Source organism: Mytilus edulis, chromosome 5 (assembly GCF_963676685.1).
Source record: "Mytilus edulis chromosome 5, xbMytEdul2.2, whole genome shotgun sequence".
Classification (NCBI taxonomy): Eukaryota; Metazoa; Mollusca; class Bivalvia; order Mytilida; family Mytilidae; genus Mytilus; species Mytilus edulis.
Genome location: NC_092348.1, coordinates 41,423,004 through 41,447,682, shown reverse-complemented (window position 1 = coordinate 41,447,682; position 24,679 = coordinate 41,423,004). Strand labels below are relative to the sequence as shown.

General features: G+C 32.1%; 2 long non-coding RNA genes across 2 annotated transcripts; one reads left to right on the top strand and one right to left on the bottom strand.

The window, feature by feature from the left end:
- The first annotated feature begins 931 nt into the window (after positions 1-931).
- LOC139523691 (uncharacterized) lies at positions 932-11,463 on the top strand. Its single transcript, XR_011664666.1, has 3 exons — positions 932-1,036; positions 2,092-2,264; positions 11,001-11,463. It is a non-coding gene; the product is annotated as an uncharacterized lncRNA (long non-coding RNA).
- Positions 2,971-23,212, bottom strand: LOC139523692 (uncharacterized). Its single transcript, XR_011664667.1, has 2 exons — positions 23,111-23,212; positions 2,971-3,157 (listed from the first exon to the last, which is right to left on the bottom strand). It is a non-coding gene; the product is annotated as an uncharacterized lncRNA (long non-coding RNA).
- Positions 23,213-24,679: the final 1,467 nt, after the last annotated feature.

Below are 24,679 nucleotides of genomic sequence, written 5' to 3'. Positions count from 1 at the left end.
ATGAAATTATAACTAATGTTTCAACTCCCTCATGCAAAGTTGATTTTGCTTTTTGTATGTTTTTTTGTCATAAAATTCTTCAACTGTTTCGGTACAAAAACATCCTCAGCTTCCACATATTTAGTAAACCTTTATAAACAAATTAGCATAAAGCAAACCTGATTGAATTGATTTTAATTGACAATAGAATTTGTTTTAGGAATTTGAAGGTTTTTTTTTTAAATTACTGTGATATGCATATCAATAAGTGTGAGAGAGAATGTAACTATTCGTATAAATCTGACATTATTTAAACATAAAAGGGTATGAATTTTAAACACATACTTTCAAACGTTCCTGTTTCAAGGACGTATGTTCTAGTCTATGTGTATACATCAACTTATATAGAAAAAAAAGTATCAATCACAACACAGCTCTTCTATATAACATGCTGTGTCGACAATAAAGATTGTCATATTAATCATAAACCAAAAGTTATGCATATGCGTAGTCTTTTCAAATCAAAATAGATTTAGTTGATCAAAAATAGAAAATGTAAGATAAACAGATGAAATTTGCATCATGAAAACATCTGTAATACAATTTGGAAAATACCCCCTCCCAAAAAAAAATTAAAAAATTATAAATGAAAATAACAGAACTTTAACACCTATCAAACAAAAGTTGCGGGTGGTCAATACCTGAAGGGATGATACCAGTGATTATACAAATAAGGCAATATTGAACAATCAAAGAGCAGGCGACCAAACACATACATGAACAGTCATTAAAAAAAAGGTTATCTTCCAATATATCCAGTAATTGAACGAATAATATGCTCAAGGTTAATTAACCGCCTACATTATATGGTTCACAACCTTTGCAAAAACAAAGGAATTAAGAAAACAACGTGACATTCGTCAATGTGTTGCCCAATAATTATGCAATAGCCGTTAACATGACAATATAAATGATTGTTCTTTCTTGTCTAATTTATTATTTGTAATCATATCATACAAGAACGGGTTTCCTCTATTCAGGAGATTTTCTAGAACAGGTAAGTTGTCCTTATCATCTTAAAGGTTGCTTTTTTCAGGCAAAATCAAGATATGAAAAGGGCAATTGCGGTAGAAAAATTCAATGGTGGTATTGATTAAATCATCATGCCTTTGAAACATACTTTAAAAACTTACTTGAATAATACACATTTACGTTGTTGGTGTGTATGCTTATGATTGACAAACAGCTGATAATTAAACTCATCATAGATACCAGAATTCAATTTTTTTTATTAAGGCCACACGTGCGTTTCGTCTACAAAAGACTCAAAATGACGCTCAAATAAAAAATATTTTAAAAGGCCAAATAAAGTTGATATTTGTACATTTATTCCTAAAGATAAATAAAGCATTGTTCAAATATCAAGCAGGATTTGATATTTTTTCTTGAATTATAAAAACCACGCCTCTTTTCGGGGTTATATTAAATTCATATATATTTCGTTTTGTTTATGCACTGATTCCCGGATATGATCTCTATTATCTATGTTTCATCTCATAGAGACATAACTTGGAATGTTACCAGTATAAATTCACATGGGTTGTAGCGAAATAGAATCATAATGTGGAGGGAAGAGTATACGAAATGTTAGTACAAGTTGAAACTCTTAAACATTCGGGGCATATGCATGTTCAAATATGCCGTATTGACATTGTGAGTTAAGTAGAAGTGAGTATCAAATTTCAATCCTTGTTTACGAAACTTTGCACAGTTTTAGCCGCAAAAGGATAATCTATTGGAAATTGTCTAAATTTACAGAAGTGCAACCTCTAGTTGCTGGTACATTGATTTGTTTAGTAGTTTATTACAAGCACACACAGCTTCACTAGTTTACAATAAACAAATTAAATTTTGCTGTTGAAAAATAGTGTCTGCATATTTCCCCAATAAGATATTGTGAAATAAAAATTCTTCATATAACCAATTGAAACAATGATTATATTATTTTATAAGACAATGACTATTTGCACGATGTTTCTCTCGACGAAAATGTCTTTGCTTTCAGTCATGTTAAAGAAATATATGTGTAAATGAATTATTTTTGTTTGGCAGGAACGCTAATAAGCTTCGAATTCAAAGGATAATGACTCTTGTTTTTACCTACATCGTGTGTGTCTTGGTGCCGATGATCTTAAACCAGTTATACGTAGATGCCTATAGCTACGGTCTTCAGTGTGTTGAATGTGATGATGACCGAAAGGAGCGATTCTGTCGTGAAAGTACTGGTAAGATTGTAAGATAGAAAAGATACATAAAAAATAATCAAATTCATCGAAGATCAACTTTGTCTTTGAGAATTTGCAACTAGTTTTCTTATTAATTTCTGAACTCATTGACTGAATTGATAGTTTGATAACCGTCTTATAAACATAATTGCAGTACAAATCTAGTATATAAAAAACTATTATTTTTTTTTGTGACCGAACAATTTTCCTGGATTCGTTTTTATCAGGCACACTCACATTAAAACATTTGAAAGCCAACGATGTATACGATGTTAACAGTTTAGAGACATGCAACCAAACGAGACCCCCCCTTCAAAAACAAACTAATTAAAATAAGGGTCAACTTTGCATAAAGGAAGTCGAACCATCAATTGTTGTAGTTTCTTAATAATTTATTAACCCTCACCATGCGGGAACCGTAAACCAAAACACCGTTATTTGTCATCAATGGCTCTCCATACTGTTAAGCAACAACTTTATGAAATTTATTTCGAAGTGTATGAAAGTTTTTTCAGTACTACATCATTTACTGGCATGTTTCTCTGTTTTTTTAATTTGTTTTTGAGCTCTTTGAGAATTTTTGAGTACGGACTTTATAATTTGAAATCACGTTATAAAACTGGTATCTTTTTGGAGAGGTGCGCATCCCTTGACACCCAAAATGCATTGGCCTAAAATTTCCACAAAAAGTGTAAACCTACAGGCATTTAAATACAAATCTTGTTTATTATTGAAAGACGCCTAGGAAAAGATAAAGTTTATATTCATCTGATGAGTTGAACCTTTTTCAACTGGTTTCCGTAGTTTTTCTGTTACACCACTGTCCAAATTACGGGAATTGTGGCGCCTTCGAACTTCTTTAATCCCGCTGAAGGATGTTCCAATACCGTAACCTGCAATTAAAATCGAGTGAATAATTTAAAGAAACAAATTAAACAAAACTTTTATGATAATATTAATGAAAACTTAAATGAACTAAAGCAAACGAATAGTAGAGTATATTGGAAAATAATAAACTCCTTATTAAAAGAAGACAGATCTTCAAATGATATTCCACCGATGCAAAACCCTAGTAATAATTATGAATTTTCTTATGATGCAAAAGAAAAAGTTGATATTCTTAATAAATATTTCTGTTCAATAGCTAGTCTAGATGAAGAAAACAAAAATTTGCCCGACTTCGATGATAGAGGTATTAACAGTTTGTCTGAAATTACAGTAACTTTAGAAGACGTTAAAGATATTATTTCTACTTTAGATCCAAATAAAGCTGTTGGTCCAGACAAAATTAGTAATAGAATGCTTATAGCAGTAAAAAATGAGATTGCACTTCCCTTATATATTCTTTTTAATAAATTGCTCTCTCAAAATATATTTCCTAAAGATTGGAAATTGGCATATGTTATTCCTTTATTTAAAAATGGAGATAAGTCAATGCCGTGTAATTATAGACCAGTATCACTTCTTTCTTGCGTGAGCAAGGTACTAGAAAAAATAATATATAAACATATATTCAATCATTTAGTTTCTAATAAACTTTTGTATAAATTTCAGTCTGGTTTCCTACCCGGCTGCTCTACTTTTCATCAACTAATTGAGATGTATCATTCTATCGTATATGCTTTAGACAATAAATTCTATACAAGTTTAACTTTTGCCGATGTAAGCAAGGCATTCGATCGAGTATGGATAAGGGGTCTACTTCTTAAGTTAGAAAGATATGGTATAAAAGGCAATCTGTTATTATGGATTGAAAGTTACTTAACAAATAGAACTCAGAGGGTAGTATTAAAAGATGCGACTTCAGAATTAGGTAATCTTAAAGCTGGTGTACCACAGGGTTCGGTACTGGGTCCTCTTTTATTTCTAATATTTGTTAATGACATTGCAGATGATATGATTGGATTAAGTAGAATGTTTGCAGACGATACATCTATTGGACATACTGCTCCAGATATAACTGCTCTCCAATCTATGATAAATATCGATCTACAAAATATTAATTCCTGGGCAAATGATTGGCTAGTTAAATTCAATCCAAATAAAACTAATATCATGTTATTTAGTAACAAAAATTCAAAAAATAACCTGATTTTTAATTTTGGTGGAGTTCAGGTAGATACAGTTACTAGTCATAAACATTTAGGCATATTTTTTAGCAGTGATTGTAAGTGGACCAAGCATGTCGATTCTTTAATAGAAAAGGTATCAAAACAATTAAATGTTCTTAGACGTTTGAAATTCCGACTAAAAAGGGAATATTTAGAAAAAATATATTTAACTTTTATAAGGCCTGTTCTAGAATATTCTTCTGAAGTTTGGGATAATTGCGGACAGTTGAATTCTGAAAGATTAGAAAAATTACAACTGGAAGCAGCACGTATTGTCACTGGTCTAACAAGCTATGCTAGCACTCAATCACTTTATTTAGAGACGGGATGGGAAAAATTAAAGATTAGACGGGAAGTTAAGAAATTAACTTTATTTTACAAAATTATGAAAGAGGATGCCCCAGAATACTTATTAGATTTAATACCCCCTACAGTTGCAGAAACAAACAATTACAATCTACGAGGCAGTCAAAATATATACCAAACCTCTAGCAGACTGTCTCTTTATCAGGAATCATTTATTCCATCTAGTATCAAACTGTGGAATTCGCTTGATTTAAGTGTCAGAAATGAACTTTCTTTAAATATGTTTAAATTAAAAATTAAACAGAAATATTATAAAAACAAATCACCCCCTACATATTTCAATATTGGCGATAGATATTTAAATGTTTTACACGCAAGAATAAGAAACAAATGCAGTGCCCTGAACATGGATCTGTATCACGCTAATATTAAAACTAACGCAATGTGTCAATGTGGTTATTTATACGAAAATGCCCAACATTATTTCCTCTCGTGTAAAAATTATACAGTGCAAAGGAATACCTTATTTTTTGAACTTAGAAAAGAAAATATACCTACCGACTTTGAAAATTTAATGTACGGCAATGCTTTGTTTACTATTAACATAAACAGGCTAATTTTTATAAAAGTGCAGAATTATATTAAAGAGACCAATCGCTTTTCATAGTTTATAGACAGTATGGTTAAATATATACCAATAACAATGTTATTACTTTTTGTTGACTTCGAATGAAATTGTTCATTTTTTCCCCAAGACATGGATCATCAATTTGATTTTAGTACATAATTCATCAGTTGACAACAACAATTTAACTTATTTGTTTAAAATACAGTAAAAACTTACCTTTTGAGGGAATATTTATTCCAAGATAATACAACCTACCAGGTAGGTCTACCATAAAATTTACGGTCAACTCGACTTTTAGAAATAGATGAACCATGTCGTTTAAATTCTCGTTAATTTCATGTCTTCATATTAATATTGTTTATGATGTTATTATAATGTATTTCATTTTTGTTCGGTTATTTATTATTTGTATGTAATGGAGAAGACGTTCTAAGTTGCAAAACTTGTGTCTAATCCTATTGTCAATGTTTTTGGACAATAAAATATGTTTAAACTTAAATTAAAAGGTTTTTGTTTGTTTGTGTGTTAAATTATTTGTTTTCGTTTATTATTGTATACATACATTAGTTAATTTTCTCGTTTGAATTTGTTTATGCCCGCGTCACACTGTCCCGATTTTTATATACGATTGACACCCGAATGCGAAAATTGTAAGTTCGTACGAAGTTGGTCCCGATCTCGTTAAAATACCAAAAAGTGACTGAAGCAAGTACGATGAATAACGCAGTCTATACGATGGTGCCGAAATTATATACGATAGCAAAAGATGGACATATGAAGGTTAACCGAAGACGAGTATTTAAGCTTCATATCTCAGCCGAAGCCTACACGATGGATCACGAAGGCTACACGATGGATTACGAAGGCTACACGATGGATTACGATGATGGCGCGATGGCCATACGATGTCTAAAAGACGTCGTGTACAGCTTACGATGCATTTAAATTATATGCCGAAGGCATCACGCTTTTTAAATCAATATTTAATATATATTATATTGTACATTTAATTTCTGGTTTAATCATAAGACGAAAGAACGTGGGCTTGAAGGGTAAAACTTGACTCTGAGTCTCTGCATATAATGCCACCAAAATCAGGGAGAGGAAGAGGGAGGGGTATGAGTCTGTACAAGTCTGTCATGCAATGCGGGAAATCGATCTTTTTGTCTAATTCTTATAATAATGACGACTTCAGTATGTATACTAAAGAAATTTATCCTGTAGAACTTACTTTAAATAAAGCTAATGATAACAATGACCACTGCCCTTTCCTCGATCTTGATATCTATATCATAAACGGGAAGCTTAATACAAAAATTTATGATAAAAGAGATGATTTTTCATTTCCTATTGTTAATTATCCATTTTTAGATGGTGACGTTCCCTTGTCACCATCTTATGGTGTTTATATATCTCAACTTGTACGATTCGCTCGTGTATGTAACAATGTATTAGATTTTAGCGAGAGAAATTTATGTATTACTGAAAAATTATTACACCAGGGTTTTCGATATCACAAACTGGTCAAAACATTTACTAAATTTTATCACCGGTATAAGGAAATAATTCGTAAATATAACTCAACATGCAGACATCTTATACGTTCAGGTATTTCACATCCAAAATTTTATGGAAATATTCTTTATAAAGCACAAAAATGTCAGTATTCTCCTCAGAAACTAACAAAACCTTTAAATAGACTTATTAAAAGGGGATATAGTTACGATACTGTTGTCAGGTCATTAAAGATTGCATATTTTGGCTTTAACATTGATTCACTGATAGGGTCTTTGCATCGGAACTAAACACATTTATTTCTAAAAAAACAGTTGTTGGCATGACACGGGTTATGTTCTTCTCATATATTTTATGATAGTATGATACTAAACCCCTAACGGGAGGGATTGTACCTGATATTCATATGATGAAGATATAATCTTTCAATCAGTTTAATTGAGGTCTGGAGCTGGCATGTCAGTTAACTGCTAGTAGTCTGTTGTTATTTATGTATTATTGTCATTTTATTTATTTTCTTTTGTTACATCTTTTGACATCAGACTCGGACTTCTCTTGAACTGAATTTTAATGTGCGTATTGTTATTCTTTTACTTTTCTACATTGGCTAGAGGTATAGGGGGAGGGTTGAGATCTCATAAACATGTTTAACCCCGCCGCAATTTTGCGCCTGTCCCAAGTCAGGAGCCTCTGGCCTTTGTTAGTCTTGTATGATTTTAATTTTTAGTTTCTTGTGTATAATTCGGAGTTTAGTATGACGTCCATTATCACTGTACTATTATGCATATTTTAGGGGCCAGCTGAAGGACACCTACGGGTGCGGGAATTCTCGCTACATTGAAGACCCATTGGTTGCCTTCGGCTGTTGTTTGCTCTATGGTCGGGTGGTTGTCGCTTTGACATATTCACCATTTCCTTTCTCAATTTTATTATAAAACTTAGTTTATTATCCCCTCGCCTACTACATGTAAGTTGCGTGTAGATAAAATTGTTATGGACACTCTAGAACCAAAATGCTCAAAACTTGGTATGGTGTTACTCGTTAAGAATATCTTAAGCGCTATTGACTTTAAAGTTCAAAGGTCAAGGTCACAGTGGCAGTTGTAATACAAGGCAATATAACCCTTGTGGACACTCTAAAACAAATATGCTTCAAAAGATTTTAACCACATTTGGTATATTGTTCCTCCTTGTAATGATCTGACATTTTTTACGTTCAAGGCCAACGGTCAAGGTCATGCAGATGGACTTGCTTTTTCTCCTTGAAATAGTATAATACACAGGAAATTGGTTGCTCATTTTTTTACCTGCTGGTTCTAAAGACAATATTAAAGGTATTTCCAGTTACTGAAAGTTTTGGTTGATTTCTAAAAAAATAGTTTATGTATCAAATATGCATATTCAATTTACCATTTTCTGCATGTGTCCCCAATATGTTACATACGAGGGGATGCCATGCTCGGCATTGCCTTGTTTGAGCTGTAAAATATGTGCACTAGTCTGAATAATCACCCATAATTATGCCCATGTTTACTGGTCTATCTTAAAGGTAAGGTAATGGGTTCATTGATCCCTTTTATTCAAAAAGATCTCTTTCCAGGAGAATATCATAATAATATAGACAAAAGGAAGGATGTGGGGAAAGCAACAAATGCGGCAAAATATGACATATAGAAAACAAAATGGTTATGGAGTAAACATTCGTGTGACAACAACTCAGACGATACATAAAAAATCAGAATAATGAAGAAAAAGTTGGTTTCCCTATATACGTGTATCTGCAGTGTTGGTGTAGGAGGCGCGTGTATGATTTTCATTGTGTTACTTGATATGAAAAATTGACAAACAATAATATTTTACTTGTAAAAGTAAATCCTGAGCCTGTAATAGCTGCTCTTTTTGTTCCATTTGAATTAATATAATAAACGCTGTCGCCTTTATTGTTCTCATATAATCATATGAAATGAGCTCCATGTTTTGTGAACGTCTTTCTTAACTGTCGTATTAGACTGACCAGTGCATATCGAGCATGGCACCTTAAATGTATTTTAGCGCGAAATTTAACTTACATTTAGCTTGAATTATTGCCGTCGTAGTTCCATCTTGTCGCCTTCGTACTTTTATTCGATGGCAACACGACGGGATATCGAGGTCTTCACGAAGTCGTGTTGCCATCGTAAGACCTTCGGGTAGCTTCGTGATTCATTCGTGTAGACATCGTAATGTCAAAACTGCCCTATTGAAACGATGGAAACACGAATGCAATACGATGTTCAATGATGTATTCCCGGTGACATTACGATGGTGAGGATGGTGATACGAACTCAATACGAAACCTCAACATCGGACGCACCTTCGGGGATTTTTTAACATGTTAAAAAATTTAGAACCCTTCCCGAAATTGTCCCCAAAGGCTAGAAAAGTGGTTCTACGATGGTTAAAGATGGCACTACGAAAAGCCCGATCTGGATACGATCAGTCCCGATTTTGAAAATTTCCATAATCGTGTTGCCATCCGCGTAAAATTCGGGACAGTGTGACACGGGCATTAACATGTGTCTTTTCTGTTTCTGTTATAGCTTACAATGACGTGTTGGTTTTACTGATTGTTTAAGTCCATATAGGATTGTTTTTAAAGGAGTAGGTCCGGTAAGAGCCGATTTTGGCCTCAATTTTTAAGTTCATCTGACGAAAGATTTTAGAAACTTTTTAAACATGTACACTTAAAAGAGGGACGAAAGATACCAAAGGGACAGTCAAACTCATAAATCTAAAACAAACTGACAACGCCATGGCTAAAAATGAAAAAGACAAACAGAAAAACAAGTGTTTATTTCAGTTGATACAATAAGTTTATGTGAAATATTTTAACTGAATAACTCATTAAAAACGCTCCGATTCTAGCTTTAATATGAAAAATATATCAAATGTGCCCAAACATGTCACTTTTCAGATGTTTTTTGTCAAAAATGACAGTGGCCGCATTCGTGTCCATCCACAACCTTTATATATGTTATGTTTTATCATAACATAAAACCTACACGAATGCGGCCACTTTCATTTAAGACGGAAACTGTCTAAAAATTAACTAAAATGCTAAAATTGTGACTTAATGAAGTTAGTTCTCGATATATGTGCATTGTATTGTCAAAAACAGCCCATATTTATTTAGCAGAAGCATTTTACTTTCCAATGAATAACTTAAAGTATAAATTTTAACAGTCTTGTAAAACTTCTATATTTTGAGACCAAAAAGGGTCCTTACTGAACCTACTCCTTTCTGTGTTTGGTCTCTTGTGGAGGTTTCATTGTCAATCATACCTCTTTTTATTAATTTCTAAATCAGAAACATTACGGGTGCCACATGCGCTTACCATTTTGTAACAAATGTTACCATTTGTGTAGGGGTTTGAGTTGCTCAGTTTTTAGTTTTCCATTTAGTGTCACATGTTCAGTTGTTTTTTCCTTCTTTTTTGACATGGCATTTCCAGTTTGATTACGACTAATGCGTTTGAATATCCTTTTTGTATCTGGCAGCTCTCTTTAAAAACGTTTTACTCTTTTCAACAACAAATATAACAATTGTTTAGAATACTTAATGCCAATACCTTAGCTAGTATTTTTCTTTTAAGAACTGTATTCAATAACCCTTACAATGTAAAATATCACCAGTCTAGTAGCCAGTACTAGCATAAAAATAAGGATTGTTTGTTCTTAAAATGTCCTTCGCTCTAATCTCTATCCCGACTATTAAATTACCTTTTTGTCATTTAGGGTTTATGAGCTCTTAATTTTTCAATCAGCTTCAGTTATTCAAGTTTAAAGGTCTCGAGCATCATAAAATGGACTTTATGATATGTAAAAGGGTTGCTGATTATGTAGATAAGCTGAATTATATATCATTTAGGATTATTCAAAATAAATTGAAACATTTTGAAAAAAATGAAAGGATTAACCTTAAATTTAATACAAAAGTAGTATTTTAACGAACAGAACACATTTATAATAGTAAAGATATTATTAAACTTTCACTTGATTTTGTTTGCATTATAAAATAAAGACCAATAAGTAAAGTTAGATGAATCTGTATAAAACGTCAAAGATACAGCGTGCTGGTTATATATTATATTATATAGATATTCAGTTATTTATATATTGTTTATATATTTTTTTCAGATGATAATGGTCAGTCTTCCTTTACTGCATTTACATTCACTTTAGATCATAATACTATAAAATGGAAAAAAGGAGATATAGTAAAATACACCCGTAAACTCACTAATATTGGAAACTGTTACAATTCAAACACGGGTATTTTTACTGTTAAAACGGATGGTGTTTACGCGGTGTCAGCTGCTATGATAGGAGGCCCAAAGCAATCCACTCATTATTCTATCAGGAAGAATGGACAGGTTATGGTGTGGCTATTCACTGGTCCACAATACGATATGGCAGCCCAAACTGTTAATCTTATACTGAAGAAAGGAGACAGGCTTTGGATACAACTAGAATGGTTACCCGTTCACATTTATCATATCCAACATCCTTATCATCAATTCAGCGCAGTTCTGATAAAGCCAGGAAAATATTGAACAAATAAATAAAAGCACTGCTAATGTCATTGGTAGTTACAACTTGATTATGTTCGGACTTCTTTCCTTTTAACGAGTTATGCAGTCACAAGCTCATTAAATTTAGTGTTCTGTGTCTTACAATACTTTAATCTACCTTTTCATAACACATGTTACACTAACATATTTTTTGCCTGTTGTTCATTTTAAACTATTTGTTCTAAACGGGTATGTTTAGTCAAATGAATAAAGCGTGTTTGAGAGGTCTTTGTTTACAAACACTCGTGCAAATATAAATAGAAAAAAAAAAGGTATGACATGTATGAGTCAAGGAAACATCTCTCCATCCAAGTCACAATGTATAAAAAGTTAACGATAAAAAGTGAACGTACGGCCTTCAACACAGCTTTGCTCACACCGAACAGCCGACAAGACTGTCTTACATAAAGAAATTTTGATTTCTATAAAATACATCTAAACTATGATAATATTTAGGTGTTAACTCAATAAAATTGAAAATAGAATTGGGTAATCTATGCATACTTTTCTAATGTGTTTAAGTTGTCGTTTGTTTTAGTTGTCGTTGCAAAAAACCATGAATTGTTAAAATAAACCTGGCAAGATAACTTTTTCCTTCATTCTGTCTATTAACTTTTCCATTGTTGTATTAGTTATAAAGAACCATTAATATATTTATATATAGTAAACAAAGCGTATGTCCAGCAGGGTCTAAAAAGTGTTTAAAGAAAAGATAAAAATTGACAAAAAATACAGAAAACAACTAACACAAAAAAAAAAAGAATACACAATAGTTGACTAAAATTACAGAAAAAAATTAACAAAAAAAAAAAGAAAAGAAATACAGAATAATTGCCCACAAATACAGAAAATAATTTACCAAAAAAAACCAAAATACTTGACCAAAACCACAGAAAAATTACAAAATGATGGACCAAATGTACAGAAAATATGAACATAAATTTAAAGAATTGAAAAAATGGCGTACAACAAATATAAAGCATGGCTTATGTTTGATTGCTATAACATGTATAACATTTGAAGGATAGAAAATAAAAAGCTTATATAGAGAATAGAGAAAAAATACTTAAGATTTGAAAGAATACCGACAATTCCACATTCATACCCTCGATTATATTATGAGCACAGATTTGTTGATCTTAGAAAACGTTCGGAGATAGACGTGAAAATGTTCATATCAGGTTAGGAATGGTATTTAATTCTTATTTGAACAGAATCATGACGTACTAGTGTGGTTGATTAATATTCTTACTCTTTTGAATAAATATATGGTCAACAATTTTGAGCTGTTATAGATTGTTCACTAATTTTTAGACTGATGACCTGTTATAGTTTGCTACACCAAAAGATCTAAACTGACTGTCTGTCTAATATACGTTTTCTTTAATGTTGTCTACTGCAATATATGAGAGAGAGAAAAAAAAACACTATCTAAATTGAAAGTTTCAACAGGACCGGTGAGATGTGTCACACATTTTACAGAGCTGAGTAGGCAAAGATAGAAGAAGATGCGGTATGAGTGCCGATAAAACAACTCACAATCCAAGTCACAATTTGTAAAAGAAAGAAATAATTGGTCAAAGTACGGTCTTCAAGATGGAGCTATAAAGGGCCCTTAAAATTACAAGTGTAAAACAATTCACACAGAATTTAACGGTCTAATCTATATAAAAAACAAACACATGACGAGAAACACTTTTGAATCACATCCACAAACGACAACTACTGAACATCAGGAGCCTGGTTTTTGAAAGTATCATAAGATATGTCATAAGATATATCTTAGGACATATTTTATGATCATCTTATGACTATCATATGATATGTCAAAGGATGTAAATCAAAGCTGTCTTAAGAGAGTCATAGCTATGATGCTCTTATGACTGTGATAAGTGAACATTATTTTCTATTATTTTAAATAATGATTAAAAAGTGATAAATTTAAATATAAAATGAAAAGTATGAACATATTAATTATTACAATTCTTGATATTTACGAATATTTTATTTTTTTCATTATAATGAACATGCATTTTTTTACAAAAAGGAATGGAAATATGAGTTGATAATTTGTTTAAATTTAGTTTTTAATATATGATAAATCTTGAACTTCGCTTTCGTGTATTATCATACATGCATTGTTTTTTAACTGTGAATACTTTTTAGATTCAATACATCGAATACACGCTTAACAAAATGCCCGTGCACATACTTTAATATGATACTATTAAGTATACTACATTTACTAGGAATCAACAGATATGTATATCTCTTATATAAAACCATGAGTCAGAAAAGAATTCTAAATTGTATGGCGCAGGAGATTCAAATTTTAATTCACGTAGTTGAGAAAAATAGAATCTTAACTTTTTAGCTACAAAAAAATGTAACTGAGAAACACACCAAATATTTTTATTGCCATTAACATGAAATTATACCTGACAAATAACGAAAATTTTAGTTGACAATCATCAGACCATCATAGGTCATGTCGCGAGGGGTCTTAAGTTTACGACAAATGTTATGACAAATCGTAGCTTGGGACACTTTCGAAAACATATTTTACGACTATGACATGTCCTAAAATTATCATAAGACATGTCTTAGTCCTGAGATACTTTCGGAAACCAGGCCCCATGTTCCTGACTAAGGACAGGTGCAAAACCAAACAAATGCAGCTGGTTTAATTTTTTATTAGGTAACAATCTGCACCCTTACCTAAAACAATGTAACATCACAACATAGAAGGGCTAACTATGAAGTATATTGAAATGGCTTTAATCCATCAAAGACATATTAACACAAGAGAATATACACTGAACAAACACATTTGATCTCTGACACAATTTAAGAACAAAATTAATAAAATGAAGGGTAAATAAATAAAGGAAACAGTAGTATAACGCTATGAAATGTTAAATTATTACAGAAAGTCAACCATATTCTTGAACAAATATCCTTACCGCCAAATAGGACAATGTATAAAGGTAAACAGAAATAATTTTGTTGTAAGGTATACATGTACAATATAAAAGAAGAACACAATAATTTTAGTTCAAAATTTTATATGTTGCACTCTGGTTTGAAATGTTGTTTATAATATCAGACATAGTTAAAATGAAAACCCATATACCAATCCGCTTAAGGATGTTTGCTGCTCTGTTTCAAAATAAATAACTTTCCATAAAAGTAGTATATATTAATAGGGAATTAATTGAGGAAACAAAAAAGAAAAAAAAATATATAGGGGTCAATGTGCTTGTTTTCGTGATATTAGCCATATGAATTTTGGCGGGAAAATGTTTTCTCTTTACTTTTCATTGACCAGTTAAAATTCTCAAATACTATTAAAAAATAAATAAAATTTCTTAAGACTTTTAAAAATGGCTTATAATTATACATCTTAAAGATTTATAAAAAAAATAGGGTTCCACGGGCATTTTTTTATGGCAATCAAATGGATAAAGCCAGAAGATATCGAAAATATGACAAAAATTCCAAAACATGACAAGCAAACGTCCTTAATCAAAAGTTTCTTGATCCAATACTGGTTAAGCTATGAGAAAATACTTCTGTCAATTACTTCTTCCGTTTAGACAGTTATTCAAGCAAATAAAACAATTGATATTATTATACATTTATATATTTTAAACCATTATATTGGGTAAACCATTATCACGTGACATGGAATAATTTAGTTAATTTTCATTCAATTTCAAGGAAGAACGAATAATCCTAAAAATTGAAACCAGCTTTGAATAACCATACTATTCATCGGAGAATACGCTTTTTACTTTGTTGATGTGTACCAATGAAAATGACGTCACAGACGTCAATAAATAAAATGGCAACGTTTAAGTTACAGGAATCCCATTTATCGAGAGAAGAGGAAATCAGGCTTTTGACATGAATCTTGTGCCTATGATATCTCTAATAACGGTACTTTTCAGGACCATCAATATTTTACAAAAATAATCTACCTTTCTTGTACATACGAGAATTCTAAGACACAAATTCCATGTATTTGTTAACGTCAACTTGTGTTTGTTACTGACTCAAGTAAAGGTAAGTGCTTTTACAATGATTCAAAATGCGTTTCCACTGTAAGTTCTGTATGATTAAACAATTGTGGCCCCTTAGAAGCGATGAATATCCAAAATTGGCAACCCTTGAAAGTTATTTCACTTCGGGCTGTGCCCTCAGTGAATCCACATTCTCCTGTTGACAATTTTTGATATTCACCTTTTCAACGGGCCATAATTGTATATTATAAACATGGTAAATATTACACAAATTTAATATCAGACTTTCTTTTTAGATTAGATCTATTAAAAACTAATAAAAAAAGAACTTTTAAAAGATAGAAAAAAAAATAATTTGGTAACCGATCTAATTTCCGAATTCCAGACATTTGAAAGAAACAACATAAAGTACATAGTCAAATTAAAACGAAAAATACGAAATTTCAAGCTTAATTGATTCTGCAGTTTAAACCAATCCTACCATGTTTCTATTAAAAGTTAAAAAGTTTTAGTGGGGCCAAAAATAAAATATTGTTTGCTTCCCCTCACACGACCGACCCGGTAAAATCACCGCGACCCGAAAATTTTTATTGGCCATTTTTGTCCACTATTTTTTGTTGTTGCTATGTTGGTTATTGATTTTATCTTTCAGATGCTGTAGTCAACGAGCGTTGGTTTTTTGTGATACCTTTCCGATGCTGTAGTCAACAAGCGTTTTAAATCAAGGCATTTTTGCAAGGAAGCGCCTACATCATTCGGAATAAAGGAAACAAACAAAATGCTTTGACTCACGATTTGTTTGTGTGCAAGGGTGATTTTGTTTGAAAATTAAAAAAAACTGAAGCATCTTTCAATCCGCTGAGCGCATCTTGAGTTGCTTCGTGTCTAACCTCTGTTCTTGTTTGAAGGATAAAATCTTAAAAGACTTTGAGTAAAAATGGTCTGAATCGTGCTTTAAAATCTATCTGCTTTGTCTTTGACCAGGTTGGGCACAAGTCAGGAAATGTGGGATACATGTATTTCCTACTTTCAGGGAACGTCCCTGTTTTCTGGTGTAAAAAAAACCCAGTTTAAATGGGATTTCCTTTTTTAATTTATGGCATGAAAATTACAAAAAGGGCACGATTTAATGTTATAACTGCATCAGTAGAATTCGTAAATACTAATTAAAAGTAATTTTGGAAATACAAAACATGAATATAAAGTGTAGCCTTGTTTCTTCTAGAACTCGAAAAAACATACACATCTTTGTTTAGGAATCAATTGACCAAGCTGCATGATCCAGGTGTAACTGAACATAACTAAATTATGTTCACTCCTATTGAAAAATTTTATTCATTGAATTTTAATTCCCATGTGATTGACATACATTTATCTTTTTGTCATCTCATAATTGATGATCAAGGTATGAATTGGTGAACAAAGGAATTGTTTTGTTGTGAGTTATGCATCAAATTAGACTTGAAATAAGCTTGATTTTTTAACTAAAAAACACTTACTATCATTAAGCATTGTTATCACAAGTAGAATGTGCGCTTTTGTAGATTTCATTACATTAAATGAATAGGAAAATAAGGAGGTCCCTGTAAACTGGGGTGTACTGTACACTGAATTAGAATACAGGGAATATCCCACTTTTCTTGACTTGAGCCTTACCTGTTGAATTTTAGACAAATTCAATATAGAAAACCATATCAAGGAATAAAATAAAAATAATTTGTCTACCTACCTACCCATACCCTAACAACCTCAGTCGGGTGAGGGGAAACAAAGATATTTTTAATGTTGGTCTGGTCGAATTTATCTTTCTCTTGATACATAGTTTTATGAGGTTACCGAACTACCTTTTTATAAATCAGCCGTTACAAGAGTGACGGGAAAATATAGAAATTTTATGACGTCACCTACCATGCAGGTTAGAAATATTGTCACATAAAGACAAAAACCTCTTCATTTTAAAATGTTTCTCTATACTAATGCGCTATAGAGCCATGGGAAAATAAAACGAAAAACGTCAAAAAGACAAACAATAGTACGTACAAAACTACAGCATGTAAAGTAAGTTTTTATATCCACAATCGTTTCAAAAGGTCGTATGAAATTTATAAAATTATGTTTTCAACGGCACGAGATCGCAACACAACCATAAGCACATACTTCGAGCCCAATAGTACTAATTTAAATTGTTACTATCTTGTCACTTGCAAACTTCAATGATGTGTTTAATATGATAAAGGAGATGTGGGATAAATGTAAATCATAGGCAAAACCGAATAAAAATAATATTTTGAAGTTTGATGCATCTTATCTCTACTTGTTTTCCCGTATCGGTGGCGCTGTTTCATCATTATTGTGACGGTGTTGAATTGATGCGCAAAATTTTTTTTTTCAAATGTGCAGCGTCAAAAACAACGTACAATAACAAACGTATAAGCGTTCAAACAATGTTTTACTAGTTTGTTATTGGCATAATGTTCCAGTATTTTGAAATAAATTCCGGTATATATCTTGTGTTTGTTGAAGTAACGAACAGCCGCTTACCCCGAGTGATAATGCCTGATCTCTTCTCAGAGCCATGAAAATGACTGACCGACTGTGTAAGGTGATATAGGCGTAGTGAAGGACAATAGATATCATAACTGTATGTTAGTTTTTTTTTCTTCGAAGTTGATAATAATAACCTAATTTGTTACCTTTGACAATAATTTTTCTAAACTTGTAACAGTGTGGTCGTTGTCGGTGAACTGTTCTCTGATTCGACGATTTTGTTTTCAATGTTCGATTTCAAGGTGTGTTTAAAATTTTGTTATGTATTGTTGGTGATAGTAAAAATATAGATATATAAGATAAAATTGTTCTTTTGTTGATGATACAATTAATGTTTCAGGAGTAATACATTTTTTCCTTAAAAAGAAACGTTTACTTTTAGGAATTTTTGGTCCTCAATGCTCTTCAACTTCGTACTTCATTTGGCCTTTAAAGCATTTTGTGATTCGAGCGTCACTGATGAGTCTTTTTTAGACGAAACGCGTGTCTGGCGTAAGTGTAAAGTTTTAGCCCTGGTATCTATGATAAGTTTATTTACTATCAATACCGGGTTTTAGAAAACATTAAGAATGGAAATGGGGAAAGGCAAAGAGACAACAACCCAACCAAAGAGCAGATAACAACCGAAGGCTACCAATGGGTCATCAACACAGTGAGAAAATCCTGCACCGAGGGTGATCCTCAGCTTACCCCTAAATAAAACTGTGTACTAGTGAAAATAGACATCACACTTACCTCCAAAACATTTAAATGAACATTAAATTAAAAAAAATGTATATATTGAAACCACTTGATATACATATCCGATAATTTCACAAATAAAAAAAAGAAAATTAATATTTATTCCGAGAATATTATAAATCTGTGTTTATAAAGGGTCCCATCAAGGATTTCTATAGAAATCATTGGTCTGATGAAATGGATCTCACACATGTGTCAGGATTCAATGTATAATACAATGGCAGCAATATTGCAATACAATAACAACAAATTTTTGTTTGCATAGATTTAGGGTGCCAGCATGGCCTCTTTTTATTCAAAATATTGATACGTAACAAAGTTTCAGTAGTTTTGATACCTCATGCTGACTTGTACAACACAATCATTTGACCGCATCGACCAAAACTGACCATGTGTGCACTTTAATTTGTAAATCTATACTATAAATCAGAAGTTTTTTTGAAATGTTGCGATGGATTGTACCTGGCAAATGTAAGCAATAATATTGGCAAACAATTAATGAAAAAAAGTTTGCGCATAAATTGAGAGTGTCAGCATTTCATATCTGTATTCATAATATTGAACAGTCACTAGAGATAGTAGTTCAGAATGGTGTTTTAAACAAAACTATCAGGCCGCATCATCCAAGTACCAACACTGACATATGTCTGAGTTCATTTGTACTTTTAATAAAAAAAAGTATATGAGGTTCTCTTCAGAGAATAGTATACTGTTAATCGATTATGTCGGTTGATTGATTTTCTTTGTAGTTAAATGTCAAGTGGCAACTATTTCATTCAAGTGCACACTGAGTATAATTTTGGGACGTCCAATGTATATCAATTAATCGTCAAAGACTAATTTCTCGACAAATCTGACGAATTTGACGAGATTGTTGATAGTTTTACCACACCGTTTGTATCCGAACACTGTACAATTTTCGTTACAATATTCTGCGGAAAATAGAACAGTAAATCCAATGCAAACAAGTTGAATAACAATGAAATATATGCATGTATAAATGCAGTATAAAGTAAAATTTAGGAAGAGACAGATAAAAAACGGGGAACGAAGCAACGTCGACAATGATGTTGATATCCCATGATGAGAATATTGTTCCGATGCGTTGGATACCTGTCTATCCGCCTTCAAATGAAAAAAACCACCTCTCATTTCATTTATGATAGCTCTATATGATTGTATAGCCATTGTTTTATGTATATAAGAATATCAAATAAAAAAAAGAATTTTGTATAATATCTAGTAGAGTCTAGCGAGTAAAGAAATTAGCTATCGAGGGAAAAACAATGCGAATGTTGTTTACATATTTTAATTAAAGCTCAAGTCTGATATGAAAACTCTTAAACACGATAATCTGTCATAAGCAGACCTGTCCTCAGGTCTTGTCAATAGCAGACTTGTCCACAGGTTTGGTCAGGACAGACCCTTTCACAGGTCTGGTCTGGGGCAGACCTGTCCCCAGGACTGGTCAAAAACAGACTTGTCCACAGTTCTGGTCTGGAACAGACCTGTCCTTAGGACTGGTTAAAAGCAGCCTTGTTCAGACTTGTCGATAGGTCTGCAACAGTCCAAAAAAAGCAGTCCATCAACGACAAAGTTTATTAACTTGCGTGTCTGCTTAAACATTCTCAAGTTAACTTAGAAAGCAGTCAACAAGTCTGCTCCGAGTTAACTTTTGTCAATGTAAGGACCGCACCCATCTGTATGTATAATTAAGTTCTATACATTTTGTTCTTCAATGATTTTTTGAGAAAAAAAATCAGGAGGGAGGTATAAAACATATTTCGTTTTGATATAAAATTATGAAATACAACACTCAATTTTGAAAAAAAAAGTTTCCGGTTAGTCATAACAAAATAATTAGTTTTTGAATCAAGATGGAATCAAATTCTTTGTCCTAAACGAACAAAATCAAAGTGCCCTTTTTTCAGCCACAAACACACATACAAAAAGTGAATGATGGGGCTCAAAAAGAGACACACGGTCACATTCAAGCACTGCCATTGGTCACCAATTTTCTTAAAGCAAATGAGTAGGTTCAGTAAGACCCCTTTTTGGCCCCAAAATATAGCAGTTTTACAAAATTGTGAAAATGTTATCTTTAAGCTATTTAGTGGAAAGTAGAATGCTTCTGCTACATAAATATGGGCTATTTTTGACAATACAATGCACATATATCGGGTACTAGCATCATTAAGTCATGCTAAATTACTGAAATCTTCACAATTTTAGCATTTTAGTTAAATTTTAGACGGTTCCCGTCTTAAATGAAAGTGGCCGCATTCGTGTTCATTCATAATATTGAAATGTAAGTTGTATTTGATGATAATACATAACATACATAAATGTTGAGGATGAACACGGATGCGGCCACTGTCATTTTTGACAAATATCATCCGAAAAGTGACGTTTTTTTAGCATATTAGATAGATTTTTCATATCTTAGCTTGAATTGGACGGTTCATAATGACTAAATCAGTTAAAATCTTTCACATAAACTAATTGAATCAGTTGAAATAGACACTTAAGTGTTTAAAAAGTGTCCAAAATCTTTCGTTAGATGAACCTGAAATTTGAGGCCAAAATCGGCCCTTACCGGACCTACTCCTTTAATTGGCTGTTGGGTTTTTTATGTTATCAAATTATACAGTTCTTTGATTTGAACATTCTTACAGGTTATGTTGCAAGGTGACAGGTAGGATTTGATTATGTTGACAATGACTCTAATATGAGTCATAGGTGTGATAATTCCAGGTTTTTATGCGTGCAAAATGTACATGCAAAATGTCCGAACTGCATAAGCACTGTATGCATCCGGCAATCTTAATCCATTTATTCAAATGTTTCAATTTCATGAATTTGTTGTTTAAATAATCAAAATTGATATATAAGTATATAGTCAGCTTATCTACATAATCAGCACAATTTAACACCTCATGTATTTCATGCTTTGATGCTCGAGACCTATAAACTTGAATAATCCAAGCTTATTTAAAAAATGAAGAGATTATAAACCCTAATGATTCACACATTTGTTTACCTATACAGTAAAACCTGTATAAACCGGCCGGCTACGGGACCATGCAAAAGGGCCGGTTTGGACAGTGAGCCGGTTTATTCAGGTTTCTGTTTTGACCGGAAGTTAATGACTTGTGACGTCCGACATTTTGCATGAAAAAATTCTCTCTGATTTTAAATTATATCTGATAAATTAAAATACTTTCACTTCTTTTTTCATTGTTTGCATTTGCATCATAATGCTCGCGTTGTTTGGATTGTAAGACGAGAGTTTCGATTTACTCCCATGATCAATAATTTGAAATGTTGGAATGGCCGATTAAAAAGCCAGAATATTATCAAACGTAATGTCATCACTTTCGAAACGTTGTCGTACAGTGTACAATATCCATTGATTGTTGTCATCCGGGTGTTTTTCATTATCAAGGTCATTTGTTTAGGGGTTCACAACAAGGAACCAAGGATTTCGAAATTACGATGTGAACTTTTTACTTCGCGATTTTAATTTGTTTATCCAAGTTAAAACATAAGTTCAATCCGAGATATATATTCGGTGTGTCTTTTCGTTTAATTGACACGTTTATAATGTTTTAATAAATAATACAGCTCACTACTGTACGATTGTAGGTTCACAGTTTGACACCTGACTAATTGATTATCACGAAAAGTTATATTGTATCCACAAATATGTTTTGATTGCATATCGATCATTGAAATTAATTAGACAAACCGGTTTTGACAGGTAATAATTAATGTAATTAAGAGTATTAGGACTTCATAATAAGACCGGAATTCGGAATACACAGGGTCCGGTTTACAAAGGGTTTTTTAACAAAGACTTTGAATGGAAAAATATGGGACTTTTATTTTAGGCCGGAATGGACAGGAAACCGGTTTATTCAGGGTCCGGTTTAATCAGGTTTGACTGTAATATGAAATAAACTGACCTTGAAAGATCTAATTGCACGTATTTGATATCAATTTGTTTCTATTATGGTACTATCGGTTTAAATGGAGGTCATCGTTATGATTAATTAGATGGCGCTTAAACTAAAATACGCACACAATGTTGATACATATTATCGATAATGTATCGTCAATTGTTTATGTTAACTTTTATAATTTGGATATACGTGTAAGTATGTTATTTATCAAAATAATTATTTGAGTCTTAAAAGCGAGCATGAATTTGAAAGCGAATGCATATTAAACTTGTAGAGGCTTATATGTCAAATAATGATTTTTGAACGCAAGATTTAAACAAACATAAGTTTTTAAAAAGGGGAGGGGTCATATGCCAAGGTTTTAAGTAACTGTGAATTGTTCTGCTATGTTTTCCTGAGCATACCCATCTTTTGCAGTTTTAGATGCCCATCTTCCATGTTTATTGAATAACCTGCCATTTATACCAGCAGTGGCTGCAGCCGTCATTCCATCTGCTCTCAAACTGTGTAAACCAAAATTAGATTTTGCTAGACTTAACTAAAGATCCAAGAGCGTCTAACAACAACTCTCTATCCCTTTAGAGATAGACGAGTAATTCCTCTTAATACATAAGTTTTTGTTTTCTAATGAAAAGTTACTGCTATACAAAATGAATTTGTTAGAATCAATTGATATGTTAGCTTGTGATAAATATGTGTGTAACATAGATACCGGACATGTTATAGATATACATGTAGTCTTCGAAATCAATATTAATACTCTACAACATTCTCTGAGTGTATCAGTCTTTTTTTGTGATAAATAGAGACGTATAAGTAGGGTTAAACTGTTTATCTGATCTTTTGAAATTAACAAGTTCCGAGAATCATAAAAATCCTGCATAACTTGTAAGACACATACAGGCGTCTCTTCTAAGATTTAAGTACCAAATGTTTTACCGTATTTTTGTACAATCTTGTTCAGAATTTCAGGTGTAATAGGCTCTTTCTTTTTTCAAAATGTAATGCCCGATTGACCTATGAAATCCTTCTTTAATAAATGTACATTAAAAAGAATAACAAGGATCGGTAAGTTTATGTGTCCAACGTATTGCATAGTAAGCTCTTTCAACTATACATGCGGATTTGTGTTTATAGATAACTGAACAAGGGATACCGAAACATCATAGTCTGATGTTGGTAAATAATTAAGATTAAATGAATTACACCATCTATAAAAATTGTGAAATGCGTACCTGTACTTCTTCCGAGTGTTTTCAGCACTAGAGTGTAGACAAAATTCTGGAAGACACTTTGCTAAATTTAGTAATGGCCGGTGTGTTGAAAGAATTCTGATGACCACCTATCAACGCTGAAAATATCTGAAAAATGTAAAAAATCAAATATCAAACAAATAGTTAATATAAATGTATAATATAAATGACAAATGCGTTTAATATATAATCATTACTGACCTTGCTCCGTACTATAGCCTTGTCAGATTTAAAAAAGACCTCGCTATCATTTTTATAGCATTGTCAACATGTTTCATGTCTAGGTCAGAGTAAACAAAAAACCTACATTGGTTTTAGCCTAACAGCTAAAATATCAGAATAAAAATTCTTAAAGCCAAAAATGGAATTCTTGATGTTCCCTTGCAGAAATATGCACTGTTCACTGGAAAATGCTACACTTCCAATAAATAAAGAAGAAATTTCATGTTTATTCTAAATAGTAGATACCAAAACAATGATAACGGCAATGTTGGTACTATCAGGTTACCTATGGCTTAACAGAGTACTTAATTAGTTATACCCTTAGTAACTAAATCAATTTGAGGGACTATCAAATTATTTTCATTTTCCCAAATTTTGTGTAAAAGCATCATTAGCTTCACTCCTGGGATTCCAACAATTTGAATTAAATCGGTTCGATTTTGTATTAGCAAAATTCTCAAATCTATCAAAAGTATTAGAACCCCATAAATTATCGAT